Here is a 20,909-nt window from a genome sequence, read left to right as displayed (position 1 = left end):
AGAGCTCCCCCGGGATCATCTGAGGCCTATGCTGCAACTTCATAGCAGATCAGCTTCTCCCTCATTCCCCACAGGTGGTGACCCTAAAAACCAATAAATCCCAGCATGCCAATCTCCACCTCAGAGACTGTTCCTGAGAAACCCAACCCAATGTAATCATCTATTTTGACTTGACGCTGGTGGTTTAGAGAGTTGATCCCCTGTTTGTAAAAAAATCAGAGCCACCCTCCCAGCCTAGGTGAAAGCCACAAGCAGAGCTGTGTAAATGACTGCCGAACGAGGATAAATTTTGAATGAGGTTCTCTCACTATGTCAGTGTGGAGACTTCTCAGTTTTGAAGCTGGTGTGGTCTTTGATGGAACAGTTAAGCTACAGGAGGTTCCAGGGTATCAGGGCTACAGGTGATCCCCACAGAGCACAACCCGGGGCCTAGCAGTCGAGGCTAAGGAGACTAGAAAGTTTTGTCAGTGTATTTTTATACATTTTCTTTTATAAGCGCTATTTATTTCTGCACACACCATGCTTCCTGGATTCTAAACAGCCATGGGGTTTATGTTTGTACCAATGGTTTAATAGCACTTTTTCAGGGAGGAGATGAAATATTTCCACCCCATTAAATGATCCATATTAACGAGTCAACACATGTGAAGCACTTAGTACCTTGTACAGAGTCAGTGCAAGATGAATGCTAGCCATTGTATCTATTGTTGTAAAATGGGAAAAGATGACAGCTTAGAATTGAAGAAATATAGTAGTTTTTTAAAATAAATATTATAAAATTATTTTCGGTGTTAATTTATTGGAAGTTATGTTCTTTAGACCAGGGAATGCCTTCCGCAGCTCTTGTTCTTTACCGTCCTTGACCTTCTAGCACACGTGTAATCAGTAGCATTCAGTGTAGTACTTGTTGTTTTATTTGCTATTATTCATCTATTGTATTTAATTGTTTTGTGAGCATCCATTTTCTAATGACTTTTTATATTTTATTTTGTACTTGTTTTGTTTCCCTCATTATGTTAGAAACTTCTAGTGGGCACTGACCATGGCTTATACTTCTTTGGTATCCCCTATAGTGCTGGCTACTAAGTACAAATTCGATAAATAATGGCACACTACCTGATTTTAAAAGCATGAAAGTGGAGGGAATGATAGCTGCAAATGTAGTAATTCTACTCAATATGTACTAAGATTTTTTTCTTTAAATACTTACTCAAAATCCTACTTTCCTACCCAAAGTGTAAAAGTCAGCAACACAAAAAACTTTTCAGATGTAGAACAAAGTAGAAAGAGCTAAGTTATTACAGTGATTTAGAAACAAAGTATTTAAAGTTTTCCTGTGAGGGGTTGCTACAATGAATATTGCCTTTGCTCTGGGTTAAGGCTTCCATTGTTTACTGTGGTTTCTAAAATTCCATTTATTTTCAACTTTTTTAGACAGCTGTGTTGGAAAAGCAAATCAAAAACAAGAGAAGATGAGAAAGACTCACCTTAAAATACAAAGGGATGGGCAATAAAGGAGAGAAGAGAAGCTGCAAAGAAATATCAAAGAGGTGAAGTCGGTGGAGGTATCTCTGTTAAAAAAGAAACCCCTACCCTGGTGGCGCAGTGGTTGAGAGTCTGCCTGCCAATGCAGGGGACTCGGGTGCATGCCCCGGTCCGGTCCGGGAAGATTCCCACATGCCGTGCGGAGCGGCTGGGCCCGTGAACCATGGCCGCTGAGCCTGCGCATCCGGAGCCTGTGCTCCACAGCGGGAGAGGCCACAACAGTGAGAGGCCCGCGTACCGCAAAATAAAAAAAGAGAAACTCCTGATGGGGCATTTTAACATGCAGTGGTGGTCCTTCAGCTTCACTGGGACACCGTAGAATCCGAGGCACCATTCTCAACCTTCCTCCAGAAAAATGATCATGCAAATTCACAAAATTTGTTAGCTGCCCCTCTTTCTTCTCCTTCACAGCCAAACTTCTCACAAGGGATGTCTCTTTGTTCTTATCTCCCCTTCCTCACCTCCACATCCCTCTCCAACTCCCCTGAGCCACTCCCCTGAAAACATAGCAGCTCTGACCAGCTCCACTCGGGCACATGCTGACAAACACTTTGTCTTTGGCCCAGAATGCATTTCTGTGTCTCAGGGCAACCGTATTTCTCCTGATTTCCATACCATCCAACTCCTCTCTCGGATGTGGCAAAATCACCTCATACTCGGCATATCCAAAAAGAATTAATAATGTTCCCCTAAACCCATTCCTCCTCCTGTGTCTCCATCTCAGTAAATGACACTACCATGGACCTAGTTTGGTCTAAACACAAAAGCTGAGGCTCTTCCAGGTCTGATCAATTCTGGTTTTGTCATATCTTTTAAATCTATCACTTATTCTGATCCCAATCTCCAGGACTTCACTTCAGGACAGTCTCCATGTATACCCACCTTACCGGAGCAGCCTCCTAGCTGGTTTCCCTGGATCTATTCTCCATCCCACAGGCAGTACAATCTTTCTAAACTGCAAGCCTAATCAAGTCACTCTCCTTCAATGGCTTTCCATTACCTTCAGGCTATTGGCAAACACCTTAGCATGCTTGGTTTTCAAAGTCCTGCACTCTCCCCACCCACCCTTCTTCTTGCAGGGAAGCCAGGTTGCTCAATTCTGGAGCCACCATTTCCATCCTGGTCTATGTGAATGATGACTGCTGGAGTAGTGCAGTGCACAACCTGTGAGATTAAACATGGCAGCCTCGCCTCTTTCTCACACTTCGTATACTGTGCTAAAAGCAGCTTCCCTGACACATCGTATTTCCCCTCACTCTGAGCCTTTGCATATCGCTGTTTCCCATTTATAATTTCGTCCAACTCCATGTCGTCTTCATCTGGTTAATTGTACTCGTCCTTTAGATCTCAATTTAGATATCACTTACCAAGGAAGCTCTCCCTTACACACACTGTCTCCCAGTTTTGGGATAGGAATTTCCCTAAGGCTTATGTTTAGTGCCCTCTGCTTAAATCCTATTTTTGTACTTATCCCTTGATCCTATAATTGTCTGTTTACTTTCTTGACTCCTCTTTTAGAGCAGGGACTGTGTTTTACTCACTTTTGGGTCTCTAGTTCATTGTACAGAGTCTGGCACATGGTAGATACAAAGTAAATACTTTTGAATGAATGCAACTTTGGGTAAATCGTCTAACCTAACTAAACCTTAGTTTATGGCTGGTCAAATAAGGCTAAGAATGTCTGTCCTCAATATTTTACAGAACAATATGACAAAATGTATGTGAAAAATGCTTTGAAAGTGGAAAGAAATAAAGAGATGGGAGAGAGAACAATTGTCATGGCATTACCATAAAGAGAAAGTGACAAGGAAAGGGATGATTCTAAGGAAAGGCATGAGACACACCGTTCCACTCCATCATGTGTAAGACTTTAATGCCTGTGCTGCTGAAGTGAGCACAGATCCTGTGCCTTGTCTTAAATTAGAACGAGCAGCCATAGTGCTTCAAAGAGACAACAAGTGGGAAATGAGGAATGTAGTAAAGAAGCCATTGTATCAGTTCATTAACTGGTCATACGATCTGTGAGATACAAATAATTATTTCTTTCTTGAAGACCAAGCTGTTCATAATGGTGTACCCAGGGCTCAGGAAATCACAGGATAAACTCAGTTCTTCTTCCTGGAACATCACTTTTACTTGGTGATTCAGGAAGTTAAATCATTTACTTGGTAAGTAACCTGAAGCAGTATTTTCATATTTATATAAATAAATGGGTATGTTATAGCTTGGACTGTAGCACTTGCATACATCTTTTAAATAAACCTAAGACTTCAAACATTTTGTATTTCCAGTGGACAATAGTCCTACACTGTCTCCCTTCACTCCCCCTACCAAATCTCCATACTCCCAAACCCTAGGAGTAAGTCTTTACCCAGCTATGCTCTTGGGATGCTTAGGAAAAGTTTAATAAGTACTGCTTTTAGAACTTTGGTAGGCTTCCATACTGCTGAAATGAAACAGAGACAGAAGAATCTTCAGCAAATACGGTCAGTTCATTTACCACAAGTTTATAGTTGAGCATTGATTTGTGTGTCTGTTCTTTGCTCCTTGCTTGCCCATTGCACTGGTCAGCAATTTTGTAAATATTGGTCACGAGTCCCCAGAAGAATCGAAAAAATTTTTAATGCAGCGGAATCCACACTAACTTAACACTCAACAAGGAAAGAATTCGAACTCCATATCCCCTTGACATTTGGCCAGTAGAATCATAATTTTTGCATATAAAGGTCAACATATTATATCTAAAGGAAGGGGAAAAGGGAACTAACATTTTCTGAGCCTCTACTATATACCAGGCACAGTGCCAGGTGCTGTACATTCCCTCACCATCATCCCTCACCACCCCAGACACACTTAATCCTGCCTCCCTTTGTATGATTCCTGTACTTTATCTAATCTCTTACTACTTGGTCTAACACTTTAAATATTGATGATTTGTTTGTATCTCACTCTACTGTGAACTCCTTGTGGGCAGGTCCATTTCAAATTCATCTTTTTATCTCAAGCACATTCAGTGCCTGGTCCCATAATATTCATTCAGTCAAATTTTTATTAACTGAACTAAAATTATATCTTCTAATGTATAAGATGTTGTTAAGATAATTCTTTCATACTCCAAAAATTCTTCTCTAAGTCACCTTGAACAGATTCATCAGCCACTAAAGAAATATAGAGCATAGCAGTTATATCAGTTTTTTGCCATTTTCAGGTCCTGGAACATTTCCAAGTCTCCTTCGTGTCCCCTAACAGTAACAACAACAACAAATGTATATGATTAGCATATAAAATAATAAACCATACACACTTTTTAATTATCTTTGCAAAGCACTCTTTTCAATAACATGTTAAGTAATCTGTGAAATATATCTTAAAAAAAATCACTACGTGTAAATGTCCCCTATTTCAGTGGCTTTAACAAATGACAACAAACAGGACCAAATGGTGCAGCCACTATGGAAAACAGTATGAAATATTAAAAACAGAACTGCCATATGATCCAGCAATTCCACTTCTGGGTATTTTTCCAAAGAAAACAAAAACACTCATTGGAAAAGATACATGCACCCCCATGTTCATTGCGGCATTACTTACAATAGCCAAAATATGGAGGCAACCTAAGTGTCCACCAACAGATGAATGGATAAAGAAGTTGTGAGATATATATACACATATATATGTATGTATATACACACACACACACACACACACACACACACACACACATATATATAAGGAAATACTACTCAGCCATAAAAAAAATGAAATCTTGGACTTCCCTGGCGATCCAGTGGTTCAGAATCCACGCTTGCACTGCAGGGGGCACAGGTTCAATCTCTGGTCGGGGAACTAAGATCTGGCATGCCATGCGGTGGGGCCAAAAATTACAAAAAACAAGAAGGAAATCCTGCCATTTGTGACAACATGGATGGAGCTAGAGGGCATTACGTTAAGTGAAATAAGTCAGACAGAGGAAGACAAATATCGTGCTATCTCACTTAAATGTGGAATCTAAAAACAAACAAACCAACCAAACAAAATGAATACAGACTCATAGTTACAGAGAAGAAACAGGTAGTTGCCAGAGGGGAGAGGGTGTGGGTGTGGGTGAAATAGATGAAGGGGATTAAGAGGTACAAACCTCCCGTTACAAAATAAATAAGCTATGGGGCTGTAATATATGGCATCATAAATATCATCAATAATACTGTAATAACTTGCTATAGGGACGAATGGTTACTAGACCTATCAGGGTGATCATTTTATAATGTATGCAAATGTCAAATCACTATGTCGTACACCTGACACTAACATAATATTGTATGTCAACTATATTTCAATTTTAAAAAAAAGAACAGTACTACAGTCACACCGCTCATAGACGATTAAATATGCATTCCGAATTTCCAAGTCTGAAGCCTCAGGATTGTTTTTCTTGCCTCCCTAAATCCAATGTAATCAAAACAGAGAAATTTCTTCTTCTCATCAGTGCACTTCAGAGTACGTATGAAGTAGGCACTGTATAAACAAACATGCACACACACACACACACACACACAAGCATAAAAGAGGAAAAATAATTAGAAACCAGGGGACTCATCAATGCTCTGATTTAGAACCTGCTCAAGTTTATGAATTCAAATGTTTTGAACCTAATCCGACTTCTCTCAAGTTCAAATTTACTTGACATTTGATATATCGTGACTTTCTGTTTTTGTAAAAGAACAGTTTCAAAAATGGTTCAGTAAGCTCTTTGGGGACTTCCCTGGTGGCGCAGTGGTTAAGAATCTGCCTGTCAATGCAGGACACATGGGTTTGACCCCTGGTTGAGGAAGATTCCCACATGCCGTGGAGCAACTAAGCCCGTGCACCACAAGTACTGAGCCTGCGCGCCTAGAGCCCGTGCTCCACAACAGGAGAAGCCACCGCAATGAGAAGCCCACGTACCGCAACGAAAAGTACCTCCCGCTCTCCACAACTAGAGGAAGCCCGCGCACAGCAACGAAGACCCAGCACAGCCATAAATTAATTAATTAATTAATTTTTAAAAATAAGCTCTTTGGACAGTGTCTAACTCCTGCAATGCAAGATTTGGAACAGTTAGCAGTAAATGAATAAGAAACATGCAATACATTTCTTTAAATGTGCACATTTTCAAAAACTCAGGGGGAAAAGTGCTTGACCTCATCTATCTGTGGTTTCACTGAATATTTGAGAATTAGTTAATGACATTCAGAGACACAAAGATACAGCTGGATTTTCCCACCCAGTGTGCAGAACGCATAGCCGTCAGACAGCGATGGTAGAACCCATTGGAAAGTACCCTCAATTTTTGTAGAAACAGAGAAGAATTAAGATTTAGTGTCTGGCAGTTTGTCAGTTGGATGCATCATTAACAAAGAAATCAAGAACACAGCAAAAGAATCTAAAAATGTGCTTGCATGTTTTACATTTACTATTTCTCTGCAGTGTAATTGCCAGTGCACGGGCCATGGTGAAAAACAAGCTAGCAAATATCAAATCCACCAAATAGTTCACTGACAAGTTTTTGGGAGCCTTAATGAAGGTCTACAATAGCTCTTCTTGTCATACAAAAGCTTTTAGCCAAGTAAACAGGCACTTAGAATAGTGCAGGTAGGATTATGGAGTCCCACTTCCTCAGCCCAACAGCCTCAGGTTACCTTAACTTTTAAGCCCAAATGTATTCCTGGCTAAGTGCCCCCTACTTCCAGTCCAGACCCTAAGTGACTCTGGGAAGTCACAAGGATGTTTCACATGCATTCAGGAATGAATCAACACAAATGAGGTGCTTCTACTCTCTCTCAGGGCTTTGCTGGTTATCCACTGAGTCTGCTGAGCTTTGGCAATCTGCTGCCAGCCCCATTGTTTTGCAACGTTCTGCTGAAGCTCACAGGGAAAATATCCTGCCCATAGCACAGACTTCAGTGCTCCCAAACCTGTAAAACCTTCAATGTGCCAAGTGCCATTGGTTCCTCTTCAGGATGCACCATGCCAACACCATGCTGTGTTCCATGCAGAAATGCAGATACCATACTTCTCTCCAAAAAGTTCACAACTATTGCCTGGGGCTGGGGGGATGGAAGCCAAGTAGTATGCTATCCTCCCACTCCCATCTCTGGCTCTAGGAAACCACCTGTGGTGGAATGTGAATTTATCAATTTACTTAATCTATCTCAGTTTAGATATAGCCAGAAGCATCCATTATAGTTACTACCAAGAGCTTCCTTTTAATTTGATAATTTTGTGTGGTTGTACAGAATTGAGATCTCATTGTTGATGGATAGAAGGAAAAGGAAATTAAAAAACAGGAAGAAAAATACAAATATATTTTATTTGTTCTAAGGATTCCTCATACTATTTATAATACACAATGGTCAAAGAATCAAAAGAAAAGCATGTGATCAATAGGTAATCAATAGATACAAAAAAGCATTTGATAAACTCAGCACCCAATGGTGATCACAAAACAACTCTTAAAGCTAAAAATAAAAAATTAGAAGAGAACTTCCTTATGTGATATTTGATATTTACCAAAAATTAAAAGCAATCCTGTTAATTAATGCAAAGAATTTTCTTTAAAATTAGAAACAAAGCTAGGAGGCCAGTTATCACAGCTTTTATTCAACATTTTTCAAAAGAGTCAAGCTAAAGGAAAAAAAATATCATTAATCATAGATAATGTGATAGTTTACATAAACAAGGTAAGAGAATTAACCCAAAAATCCTTAGAACTAATAGGAGAGTTCACCTACATTGCTGGACGTAAGGTACATATACAAAAATCCATAGTGTTCCTTCCTATACATTAGGGGTCAGCAAATTTTTCTATAAAGAGCCAAGTAGTAAATATTTTAGACTTTGAAGGCATATGGTCTCAATCTTAACTAATCAAATCTGCCATTATAGTGCGAAAGTAGCCATAGACTATATGTAAACAAATGGGCACGGCTGTGTTCTTTACAAAAGAACACTGCAGGCTGGATTTGGTCCACAGGCCATATAGTGTGTAACTCCTGTTACACACCATTGATGAAAAATTAGAAAACATTATTTAAAAGGAAAAGATACTGTTTACTATAGCAACCCAAACTTGAAGGCACTTACGAATAACTCTAACAAAATTTGTACAAAACCTATTTGGAGAAAACTGTAAAAAGTTATTGAAAGACAATAAGGATCTCAATAAAGAAAGAGGTACACTATCTTAATGGAGGAGAAAAGTCAATGTTTCAGACCTTTCAATAGTCCCAAATTAATCTATTAATTCAATGTAACTCCAACCAAAATACCAACAGGGTTTTTCATGAAACTTGCCAACCTGATTCCAAAATTTATGTGCAAGAATAAAAAGCTAAGAATAATTGAGACAATTATGAAGAACAAGGAAGGGAGACACACCGTAACAGATGTCAAGATTTACTGTAAAATAATAGTAACTAAGGCAATATAGTATTGATAAAGAGACAGATAAATTGATTCACAAAGTAAATAGGGACCCCAGAAATAGACCCATTCATTTATGGAACATGTAATTTGACAGAGATGGCACTGCAGATCAGTGGTTATTCAATAAATGGCACTGGAATAATTGGTTATTGTATAGTAAAAAACTGAAGTTATATCCTTTCCTCACACCATACACAAGAAATCAGTTCCAGGTTGATTAAATATCCAAGTAGAAAATCAAAGCTTTAAAACAAATTAGAGAGCAATACAGAAGAATATCTTTAAGACTGTGAGAAAAGGAAAGATTTCTAAAACAAGACATAAAAAGCCCAAAACACAAAGGTAAAAAATTAAAATATTTAATTACATTAACATAGAAGATTTGCGACAGGGGATTCAAGACGGCGGAAGAGTAAAACGCGGAGATCACCTTCCTCTCCCCAAATACATCAGAAATACATCAACATGTGGGACAACTCCTACAGAGCACCTACTGAACGCTGGCAGAAGACCTCAGACCTCCCAAAAGGCAAGAAACTCCCCACGTACCTGGGTAGGACAAAAGAAAAAAGAAAAAAACAGAGAAAAAAGAATAAGGATGGGACGTGCACCAGTGGGACGGAGCTGTGAAGAAGGAAAGGTTCCCACACACCAGGAAGCCCCTTCGCAGGCGGAGGCTGCGGGTGGCGGAGGGGGAAAGCTTCGGAGCCGCGGAGGAGAGCACAGCACAGCACAGCACAGCAACAGGGGTGCGGAGGGCAAAGCAGAGAGATTCCCGTACAGAGGATCGGTGCCAATCAGCACTCACCAGCGTGAGAGTCTTGTCTGCTCACCTGCCGGGGCGGGCAGGGCTGGGAGCTGAAGCTCGGGCTTCGGTCTGAACGCAGGGAGAGGAATGGGGTCGGCTGCGTGAACACAGCCTGAAGGGGGTTAGTGCGCCACGGCTAGCCGGGAGGGAGTCCGGAAAATAGTCTGGACCTGCCGAAGAGGCAAGAGACTTTTTCTTGCCTTTTTGCTTCCTGGTGCGCGAGGAGAGGGGATTAAGAGCGCCGCTTAAAGGAGCTCCAGAGACGGGCGCGAGCCGTGGCTATCAGTGCGGACCCCAGAGACGGGCCTGAGACGCTAAGGCTGCTGCTGCCGCCACCAAGAAGCCTGTGTGCGAGCACAGGTCACTATCCACACCCCCCTTCCGGGGAGCCTGTGCAGCCCACCACTGCCAGGTTCCCATGATCCAGGGACAACTTCCCAGGAAGAACACACGGTGCGCCTCAGGCTGGTGCAACGTCATGCCAGCCTCTGCTGCCGCGGGCTCGCTGCACACTCCGTAACCCTCCCTTCCCCCCGGCCTGAATGAGCCAGAGCCCCCAGTCAGCTGCTCCTTTAACCCTGTCTTGTCTGAGCGAAGGACAGACGTCCTCAGGCGACCTACACACAGAGGCAGGGCCAAATCCAAAGCTGAACCCTGGGAGCTGTGCGAACAAAGAAGAGAAAGGGAAATCTCTCCCAGCAGCCTCAGGAGCAGCGGATTAAATCTCCACAATCAACGTGATGTACCCTGCATTTGTGGAATACCCGAAGAGACAGCGAATCATCCCAAATTGAGGAAGGGGACTTTGGGAGAAACGATATTTTTTTTCCCCCTTTTTCTCTTTTTGTGTGTGTGTGTATGCTTCTGTGTGTAATTTTGTCTGTATATCTTTGCTTTTACCATTTGTCCTAGGGTTCTGTCAGTCCATATTTTTTGTTTTGTTTTGTTTTTTCTTTTTTTTTAGCATAGTTTTAGCGCTTTTTATCACTGGTGGATTTGTTTTTTGGTTTGGTTGCTCTCTTCTTTCTTTCTTTCTTTCTTTTTTATTAATTTTTAAACTATTTTAGTAATTATTTTTTATTTTAATAACTTCATTTTATTTTACCTTTTTCTTTCTTTCTTTCTTTCTTTTTTTCTCCCTTTTATTCTGAGCCGTGTGGCTGACAGGGTCTTGGTGCTCCAGCCGGGTGTCAGGCCTGTACCCCTGAGGTGGGAGAGCCAAGTTCAGGACATTGGTCCACCAGAGACCTCCCAGCTCCATGTAATATCAAACAGCGAAAATCTCCCAGAGATCTCCATCTCAATGCCAAGACCCAGCTCCACTCAACGACCAGCAAGTTACATACAGTGCTGGACACCCTATGCCAAACAACTAGCAAGACAGGAACACAGCCCCATCCGTTAGCAGAGAGGCTGCCTAAAATCATAATAAGGTCACAGACACCCCAAAACACACCACCAGATGTGGACCTGCCCACCAGAAAGACAAGATCCAGCCTCATCCACCAGAACACAGGCACTAGTCCCCTCCACCAGGAGGCCTACACAACCCACTGAACCAACCTTAGCCACTTGGGGCAGACACCAAAAACAATGGGAAATACGAACCTGCAGCCTGTGAAAAGGAGACCCCAAACACAGTAAGTTAAGCAAAATGAGAAGACAGAGAAACACACAGCAGATGAAGGAGCAAGGTGAAAACCCATCAGACCTAACAAATGAAGAGGAAATAGGCAATCTACCTGAAAAAGAATTCAGAATAATGATAGTAAAGATGATCCAAAATCTTGGAAATAGAATGGAGAAAATACAAGAAATGTTTAGCAAGGACCTAGAAAAACTAAAGAGCAAACAAACAATGATGAACAACACAATAAATGAAATTAAAAATTCTCTAAGGGATCAATAGCAGGATAACTGAGGCAGAAGAATGGTTAAGTGACCTGGAAGATAAAATAGTGGAAATAACTACTGCAGAGCAGAATAAAGAAAAAAGAATGAAAAGGTCCCAGACACCTCTGGGACAACATTAAACGCACCAACATTCGAATTATAGGGGTCCCAGAAGAAGAAGAGAAAGAGAAAGGAACTGAGAAAATATTTGAAGAGATTATAGTTGAAAACTTCCCTAATATGGGAAAGAAAGTAGTTAATCAAGTCTAGGAAGCACAAAGAGTCCTATACAGGATAAATCCAAGGAGAAACACGCCAAGACACATATTAATCAAACTATCAAAATTAAATACAAAGAAAAAATATTAAAAGCAACAAGGGAAAAACAACAAATAACACACAAGGGAATCCCCATAAGGTTAACAGCTGATCTTTCAGCAGAAACTCTGCAAGCCAGAAGGGAGTGGCAGGACATACTTAGAGTGATGAAAGGCAAAAACCTACAACCAAGATTACTCTACCTAGCAACGATCTCATTCAGATTTGACGGAGAAATTAAAACCTTTACAGACAAGCAAAAGCTAAGAGAACTCAGCACCACCAAACCAGCTTTACAACAAATGCTAAAGGAACTTCTCTAGGCAGGAAACACAAGAGAAGGAAAAGACCTACAATAACAAACCCAAAACAATTAAGAAAATGGTAATAGGAACATACATATCAATAATTACCTTAAATGGAAATGGATTAAATGCTCCAACCAAAAGACACAGACTGGCTGAATGGATACAAAAACAAGACCCATATATATGCTGTCTACAAGAGACCCACTTCAGACCTAGGAACACATACAGACTGAAAGTGAGGGGATGGAAAAAGATATTGCATGCAAATGAAAATCAAAAGAAAGCTGGAGTAGCAATTCTCATATCACACAAAACAGACTTTAAAACAAAGACTATTACAAGAGACAAAGAAGGACACTACATAATGATCAAGGGATCAATCCAAGAAGAAGATATAACAATTGTAAATATTTATGCACCCAACATAGGAGCACCTCAATACATAAAGCAAATACTAACAGCCATAAAAGGGGAAATCGACAGTAACACAATCATAGGAGGGGACTTTAACACCCCACTTTCACCAATGGACAGATCATCCAAAACGAAAATAAATAAGGACACAAGCTTTAAATGATACATTAAACAAGATGGACTTAATTGATATTTATAGGACATTCCATCCAAAACAACAGAATACACTTTCTTCTGAAGTGCTCATGGAACATTCTCCAGGATAGATCATATCTTGGGTCACAAATCAAGCCTTGGTAAATTTAAGAAAATTGAAATCGTATCAAGTATCTCTTCTGACCACAACGCTCTGAGACTAGATATCAATTACAGGAAAAAATCTGTAAAAAATACAAACACATGGAGGTTAAACAATACACTATTTAATAACCAAGAGATCACTGAGGAAATCAAAAAATACCTAGAAACAAATGACAATGAAAACACGGCAATCTGAAACCTATGGGATACAGCAAAAGCAGTTCTAAGAGGAAAGTTTATAGCAATACAATCCTACCTTAAGAAACAAGAAACAGGACTTCCCTGGTGGTGCCGTGGTTAAGAATCCACCTGCCAATGCAGGGGACATGGGTTCAAGCCCTGGTCCGGGAAGATCCCACATGCCGCAGAGCAACTAAGCCCCTGCACCACACCTACTAAAGCCTGTGTGCCTAGAACCCATGCTGTGCAAGAGAAGCCACCACACTGAGAAGCCCATGCACAGCAACAAAGAGTAGCCTCCTCTCACCACAACTAGAGAAAGCCCACCCGCAGCAACAAAGACCCAACGCAACCATAAGTAAATAAACAAACAAGTAAATAAATAAATAAAACCTTCCTTCCTTTAAAAAAAAAAAGAAAAGAAATAAGAAACATCTCAAATAAGCAACCTAATCTTACACCTAAAACAATTAGACAAAGAAGAACAAAAAACGCCCAAAGTTAGCAGAAGGAAAGAAATCATAAAGATCACATCAGAAATAAATGAAAAAGCAATGAAGGAAACAATAGCAAAGATCAATAAAACTAAAAGCTGGTTCTTTGAGAATAAACAAAATTGATAAACCATTAGCCAGACTCATCAAGAAAAACAGGGAGAAGACCCAAATCAACAGAATTACAAATGAAAAAGGAGAAGTAACAACTGACACTGCAGAAATACAAAGGATCATGAGAGATTACTACAAGCAACTCTATGCCAATAAAATGGACAACCTGGAAGAAATGGACAAATTCTTAGAAATGTACAACCTTCCGGGACTGAAGCAGGAAGAAATAGAAAATATGAACAGACCAATCACAAGTAATGAAATTGAAACTGTGATTAAAAATCTTCCAATAAACAAAAGCCCAGGACCAGATGCCTTCACAGGCGAATTCTATCAAACATTTAGAGAAGAGCTAACACCTATCCTTCTCAAACTCTTCCAAAATATAGCAGAGGGAGGAACACTCCCAAATTCATTCTACAAGGCCACCATCACCCTGATACCAGAACCAGACAAAGATGTCACAAAGAAAGAAAACTACAGGACAATATCACTGATGAACATAAATGCAAAAATCCTCAACAAAATACTAGCAAACAGAATCCAACAGCACATTAAAAGGATCATACACCATGATCAAATGGGGTTTATCCCAGGAATGCAAGGATTCCTCAATATATGCAAATCAATCAATGTGATAAACCATATGAACAAGCTGAAGGAGAAAAACCATATGACCATCTCAACAGAGGCAGGAAAAGCTTTTGACAAAATTCAACACACATTTATGATAAAAACCCTACAGAAAGTAGGCACAGAGGGAACTTACCTCAACATAATAAAGGCCACACAAGACAAACCCACAGCCAACAGCATTCTTGATGGTGAAAAACTGAAACCATTTCCACTAAGATCAGGAACAAGACAAGGTTGCCCACTCTCACCACTATTATTCAACATAGTTTTGAAAGTTTTAGCCACAGCAATCGTAGAAGAAAAAGAAATAAAAGGAATCCAAGTCAGAAAAGAAGAAGTAAAGCTGTCACTCTTTGCAGATGACATGATACTATACATAGAGAATCCTAAAGATGCTACCAGAAAACTACGAGAGCTAATCAGTGAATTTGGTAAAGTAGCAGGATACAAAATTAATGCACAGAAATGTCTTGCATTCCTATACACTAACGATGAAATCTTCCCAGACCAGGGATCAAACCCATGTCCCCTGCACTGGCAGGCAGATTCTTTTTTTTTTTTTTTTTGCGGTACGCGGGCCTCTCACTGTTGTGGCCTCTCCTGCTGCGGAGCACAGGCTCCGGACGCGCAGGCTTAGCAGCCATGGCTCACGGGCCTAGCTGCTCCGTGGCATGTGGGATCTTCCCGGACCGGGGCACGAACCCGTGTCCCCTGCATCGGCAGGCAGACTCTCAACCACTGCGCCACCAGGGAAGCCCCCGGAAACTTTTAATGTATAAAAAAGAGTTGCTAGAGATGGCACGTGACAAACAAAGCTGTAACTTCTAGAGCTGCTGTCTCTGCCCTATCCTCACTAGAGATTTCCTCTCTTCGGGGGTGATGTGCAGAGACTTAATAATCACCATGCTGCCCAAACAGAAGGCCCCCTGAAGCCCCCTCCTGGGCCAGGTGTGGCCCCTCTAGTTGCTGCATGTTTGGGGGGACGGGGCAGGGGTCTCGTAGGAGGGAAGTGGAAAAGCACTGGGGGCAGGGAGGGGCTGATAATAGCAGCTATTTACCAATTAGTATGGAAATATTTTAACATTTAGAAAATCATTGTGGCCACATTGGTGTTTACCAGTTGAATATCAGACCTGCTATGACCCTTTCTTCTACATCTGTCCTTCCCTGTACAATGTGGAAAGACTGTACGATGTGGAAAACATGAGCCAGGCTGTAGTCTGCCATAGGCCTGAATCCCTGCTGGATCACCTTAAGCAAGCCATTAACTTCTCACACTCTCAACGTTTTCATTTATATAAGGCAGAAAACACTTGGTCCTATAGTTTTCTTAGAATTAAATGCAATAAGATGGATAGATACTTACACATGGGGACCAGCACATCGCAAATTCTTCACAAACAAAAGCTGCCAGTATAGTAATCTGTTTCTTGTGCACAGAAAAAAAAAAAAAAAAAAAAAGACACAATCATCCCTTAGTATCTGTAGGGAATTGGTTCCAGGACCCCCCACAGATAGCAAAATCCTCAAATGCTCAAGTCTCTTATAAAAATGGCATAGTATTTGCATATAACCTATGCACACCTCCCATATACTTTAAATCAGATTACTTATAACTGATTACTAATACAATGTAAATGCTATGAAATAGTTGTTATACTGTATTGTTTAAGGAATATGACAAGAAAATGTCTGTACCTGTTCAATACAGACACAACCATAGTAGGCCTAACCTCATAGTATAAGTCAGCAACAACGTTAACATAGTCTATCCCCAACTGGTTGAACCCATGGATGCCGACCGCTGGATACGGAGGGCAATTGTAACTTACCCAGTCATTAGTGGATGACTCACGTTAGCCAGGCCATGTTGAAGATGTGGGTTTTAAGGTTTGACTGCTGATAACCATTAAAATACAACCACAATGAGAACATCTGGTTTCAATAGAAATTCTAGTCCCTGTGTTCTTTGAATCCGTTTAGGGTTTCTTTTTTCCCCCTCCAAAACAACTGAAAGCTTTGTACTAAATTTACCATTTCTGAGTTGAAAACGTTCTTTATTAAAAAACAAATAGGCTCTAGGACTATGGGAGAGAGTTATATATTTTGGCAAGTTGCGTTTCCATTAAGTGCATATTACATAGTCACCGTGGTAAAGCAGTTGAGACATTTCTCACTGACCTTTCTGCCCCAATTATCTAATGCTCAGCAAAGCTTTTATGGAAAATATCATCACAATTTATAGCTAATGGGTAAGCCGAACACTGTCTGTGTCTTTAAAATATGCCTCTTCATCCTATATTAATGCTCATTCAGTACTAGTTTTCACTATTATACATACTATTACAGTGAACATGCTTGTAGTTACATCTTTGTGCCTTTATCTAACTATTTCCTTAGAAATTCTTAGAAATAGAATGTCTGGGAAATATGGTATACAGATTTTTTTAACTGAACATATATTGCCTTCCAGAAAGTTTTTACTAATTTATAATTTAAGCAATAGTGTATGAAAGTATCTTTCTTCATAGTATCATCAACATTTAAATCTTGGGAATTCCCTGGTGGTCCAGTGGTTAGGACTTAACACTTTCCCTGCCAGGCAGGGGCCGGGGTTCAATCCCCAGTTGGGGAACTAAGATTCCACAAGCCATGTGACTCAGCCAAAAAATAAATAAATAAATAAATCTTTACCAGTAGCTGAAAATGTCACTTTGTTTTATTTTGCATTTCTTCAGTTCCTCATTAGTTAAGCATCTTTATATTTGCTTATTAACCACATGGTTTACTCACTCTCTTTGAGTCCTTTGCTCATTTTTCTACAGACTTCTGGCATTTTTATTATTATAAACTTTAAAATATATATATAATAAATATAAATAAATGTTACTTATATAAATATAAATACAAATGAAGAACTCATATAATTATGTAGAGTGGGTACTTTAAGATTTTAGCTATTATAATCTGGCCTGGTAAAAAGAAGTTAGAGTCATTCTTATGTTTTAGTTTCAAATATATTGTTTGGAGTATATCTGAGATAATTTCGTACTGGTTAACAAGACCTAGCCACAATATTTAGATTACTACTTTAGTAATCAAGATAAGCCAATGAGCTATTAGTAATTAATCTTTGCTCCTCTGAGCTGGCCTAAGAGTAAATAAATAGGCCCTGCCCTTCTGGTAACAAACTTGGGGAAGGGAAAAGGGAAATCACCTGTGAAGGGCAGACCTTGCTGGTATTTCTCTGCTCTTGGTTGATGACGCCATAAAAATCAGCAACTATTATTCCCTAGCATGAGATCCTTCAGCACTTGGCAGCAGGAGGCCCAGAGGCACGGTCCACACCTGGCTTTGTGCTGAGGGAGGAGTGGTGGGTAAGGCTGGGAGGAGAGAAGATACAGAAGGCAGGATCCTCTTCAGGGAGTGAGGAGGGCTAAAGATGAGTATCCTACAGGCCAGGCCAGCTTCCTCCAACTGTGCAGTGGGGGGCAGTCAGCCTGTGGGATGGCCGTCCTCACCAGAACCTCAAAGCTTTGGGAGGGCTGGTGGGGCTTCAGTGGTCCTGGTGGGGCCTCTGTTGATTAAGTCACCTCAGGAGTAAATCTGTGTATATGCTAAGATCATGGGTCCTTCTCTGGTTTCTATGCAGTGATGAAATGTATAATTTTGGTACTGTTTTTTATCACTTATTTTTATTTATTTATTTATTTTTGCGGTGCATGGGCCTCTCACTGCTGTGGCCTCTCCCTGCTGTGGCCTCTCCCGTTGCAGAGCACAGGCTCCGGACGCGCAGGCCCAGTGGCCATGGCTCACGGGCCCAGCCGCTCCGCGGCATGTGGGATCTTCCCGGACCGGGGCACGAACCCACGTCCTCTGCATCGGCAGGCAGACTCTCAACCACTGCGCCACCAGGGAAGCCCTATCACTTATTATTTTTATTCACCAGTTTATACATGAATCTCCATTTCTTTCCAATTGGGTCATAAACTCCTTGAAGGCAGAATTTCTTTGTAGACTTCTTAATATTTAGCAAAGTTTTAAGTATGCAATAAATACTCAAATCCTTATCTCTACATAGCACACAACCTACTAATAGATAACAGAATTTTTCAACATTAAATAATGCTATATGAAATAAATATTTTATTACTGAACTATTATTTATTTTCCAGATCTGTAAAATGGGAAAGAAGAAGAGAGAACACATAGGAAGGCAGATGGAAAACATGGTATTCTTTCTAGGTCACAGAGTTTTGTAATTAGAGGGCGTCATAGACATCATTAATCTAATACATTTATTTTACAGAAGAGGAAAATGAGACTCAGAAGGAAGGAGTAATCTTTTTGTTTGTTTGTTTTTCTTTTTAAAAAAATAAGATCATAGCCGCTTTTTTTTTTCCACTTATAAAACATGAACGATTCCCCACGTCATTAGATATTGTCCTATGGCATCATTTTTAAGAATAAGTATTTTAGTGTAAGACTATGCCACATTTACTTAACCAATCCTGGGAAGGCATTTTAACCTTAATAGAAATATTGACAATTCTCAGTAGTAAAAACAAAAACAAGAAAATGAATAATTTGTTACCTTGGTAGGAAGATTTAAAGCTAGGTCCACTGGAATTTTGCTTTGACAGCAGATGGTCAGTATGCAGGAGATGATTATCTGTATATAAAAGGAAACCAGGGGGCTCCCCAGGCTCCCCTTTTTGGCCTTCTCACTTCTCAGTCATTCCACAGTCTCATTCACTCCTATGGCTTGATTTACCCTAAAACAAAAAACAGAAAAAAAAAAAAAAAAAACTAATTCACTGTTATTGGTATTATGTAAGTCCCTTCTTCACCTGGCCAGGCCCACCTCTCACCCTCACCAGTCACCCCACAGTGTCCTGCACTACAGCCCCTCCCCACTTATTCCCCAGGTCACTTTGCATGTGTTGCTCGCTTTGCTAACATGCTTGTCCTCCAAACCTCTTATGCCTGTCTTTCAAAACACAGCTCAGCTATTATTTCACCTGAAGGCCTTCCATGGCATTACACCAGTTGCCACCTGGAGTGGGGCTAACCCCACCCAACTCTCTTCTGCAGTACGTGCAGCCTCTGCTCTCTCTCCAGGACTTATGACGTGGAATTATAATGCTGTTTTCTTGTCATTCTCACCCATTTAATTGTAAATCCTTGAGGGTAAGGGGATCTTCAGCATCTTGAACATGCCTGGTGCGCAGTAAAGTGCTCAGTGAATATCTGGTGAATGAACTAGAAACTGCTCTTTTAAAATTTCTCACATCATTTTATTTTTTGTCTCCCTACTGCACTGATCGCAAACCTCCCTACCTGTTTTCAACGTCACAGGGAGTCCACCCAATAATCCTATCCCCCTCCACTCCTGGCGTGCACCTCTCTCAAGTGGACAATCTGTACGACATCTCTGATCCCCACCCTCCTCATTCCCACCTCTACACTCCTCTCCAGCCTGCTTTGTTCTCACAGCCAACAGTCAAGGACAAATACAAGAAGTTCCTCCTACTTAAAGTTGTCCATGATGACTCTTTTCAATGTGTTTGTTTAGTTATTATAGACTGTTTTTTTCTAACAGCCTGATTTCAAATACTCACTTAGTAATCTTTGATTTGTGTTCTGATATTTTGTTCGTAAACCATGCTCACTATATTCACCTGGTCACCTCTTACTCTTAATGAGTTTTCCTGACAATTAGCACATTATTATTGTCTAATTTCACTTGATGTTGTAAATATATAAGAGATAAATAAATATAATTTCTGGTTCTCTTATTGCTTCATGGGGTTATCAGATCTTCCCATATAACCATGTCTTTCCCAGGAGAATGTATTTTCCCTCTATATTCTGTTATTGCTCCATAAAACTCCCAGAATAGTGTCATATACATAATCAACAATAAACTATTACTTTATTAGTTGACTTTAGGTAGTTAAAACATTTTTCCTAGTGTTATAGAAAACACTTCTTATATATTAGAAAATAATAATATATCATAAAATATTATAAAGAAAAAATTCATCCTGCCCCACTAACAGGATTTATACTAATTCTAAATCAGTAAAGGCTTTGGGACTTCCCTGATGGTGCAGTGGTTAAGAATCCACCTGCCAATGCAGGGGACACGGGTTCAAGCCCTGGTCCGAGAAGATCCCACATGCTGTGGAGCAACAAAGCCCGTGCACCACAACTACTGAACCTGTGCTCTAGAGCCCACGAGCCACAACTACTGAGCCCGCATGCCTAGAGCCCGTGGTCTGAAACAAGAGAAGCCACAGCTATGAGAAGCCTGCGCACCGCTACGAAGAGTAGCCCTCGCTCGACACAACTAGAGAAAGTCCGTGCACGGCAACAAAGACCCAACGCAGTCATAAATAAATAAATAAATAAATTTATAAAATCAATCAATCA

At 40.4% G+C, this 20,909-nt stretch overlaps 1 long non-coding RNA gene across 2 annotated transcripts in view; it reads right to left on the bottom strand.

Annotated features, from left to right (window-relative positions):
* LOC113630006 (uncharacterized) overlaps positions 1-20,909 on the bottom strand; it is a 36,217-nt gene that overhangs the window by 1,233 nt on the left and 14,075 nt on the right. For both annotated transcript variants that reach the window (XR_003436794.1, XR_003436795.1), the window contains one exon: positions 19,069-19,249. This is a non-coding gene — a long non-coding RNA (uncharacterized LOC113630006). The remainder of the gene's footprint in view (positions 1-19,068; positions 19,250-20,909) is intronic.

The sequence above is a fragment of the Aethalodelphis obliquidens genome, unplaced genomic scaffold (assembly GCF_003676395.1).
Source record: "Aethalodelphis obliquidens isolate GAN/ISIS:26980383/991018 unplaced genomic scaffold, ASM367639v1 scaffold2, whole genome shotgun sequence".
Lineage (NCBI taxonomy): Eukaryota > Metazoa > Chordata > Mammalia > Artiodactyla > Delphinidae > Aethalodelphis > Aethalodelphis obliquidens.
This window is presented reverse-complemented; position numbering and strand designations above follow the sequence as displayed.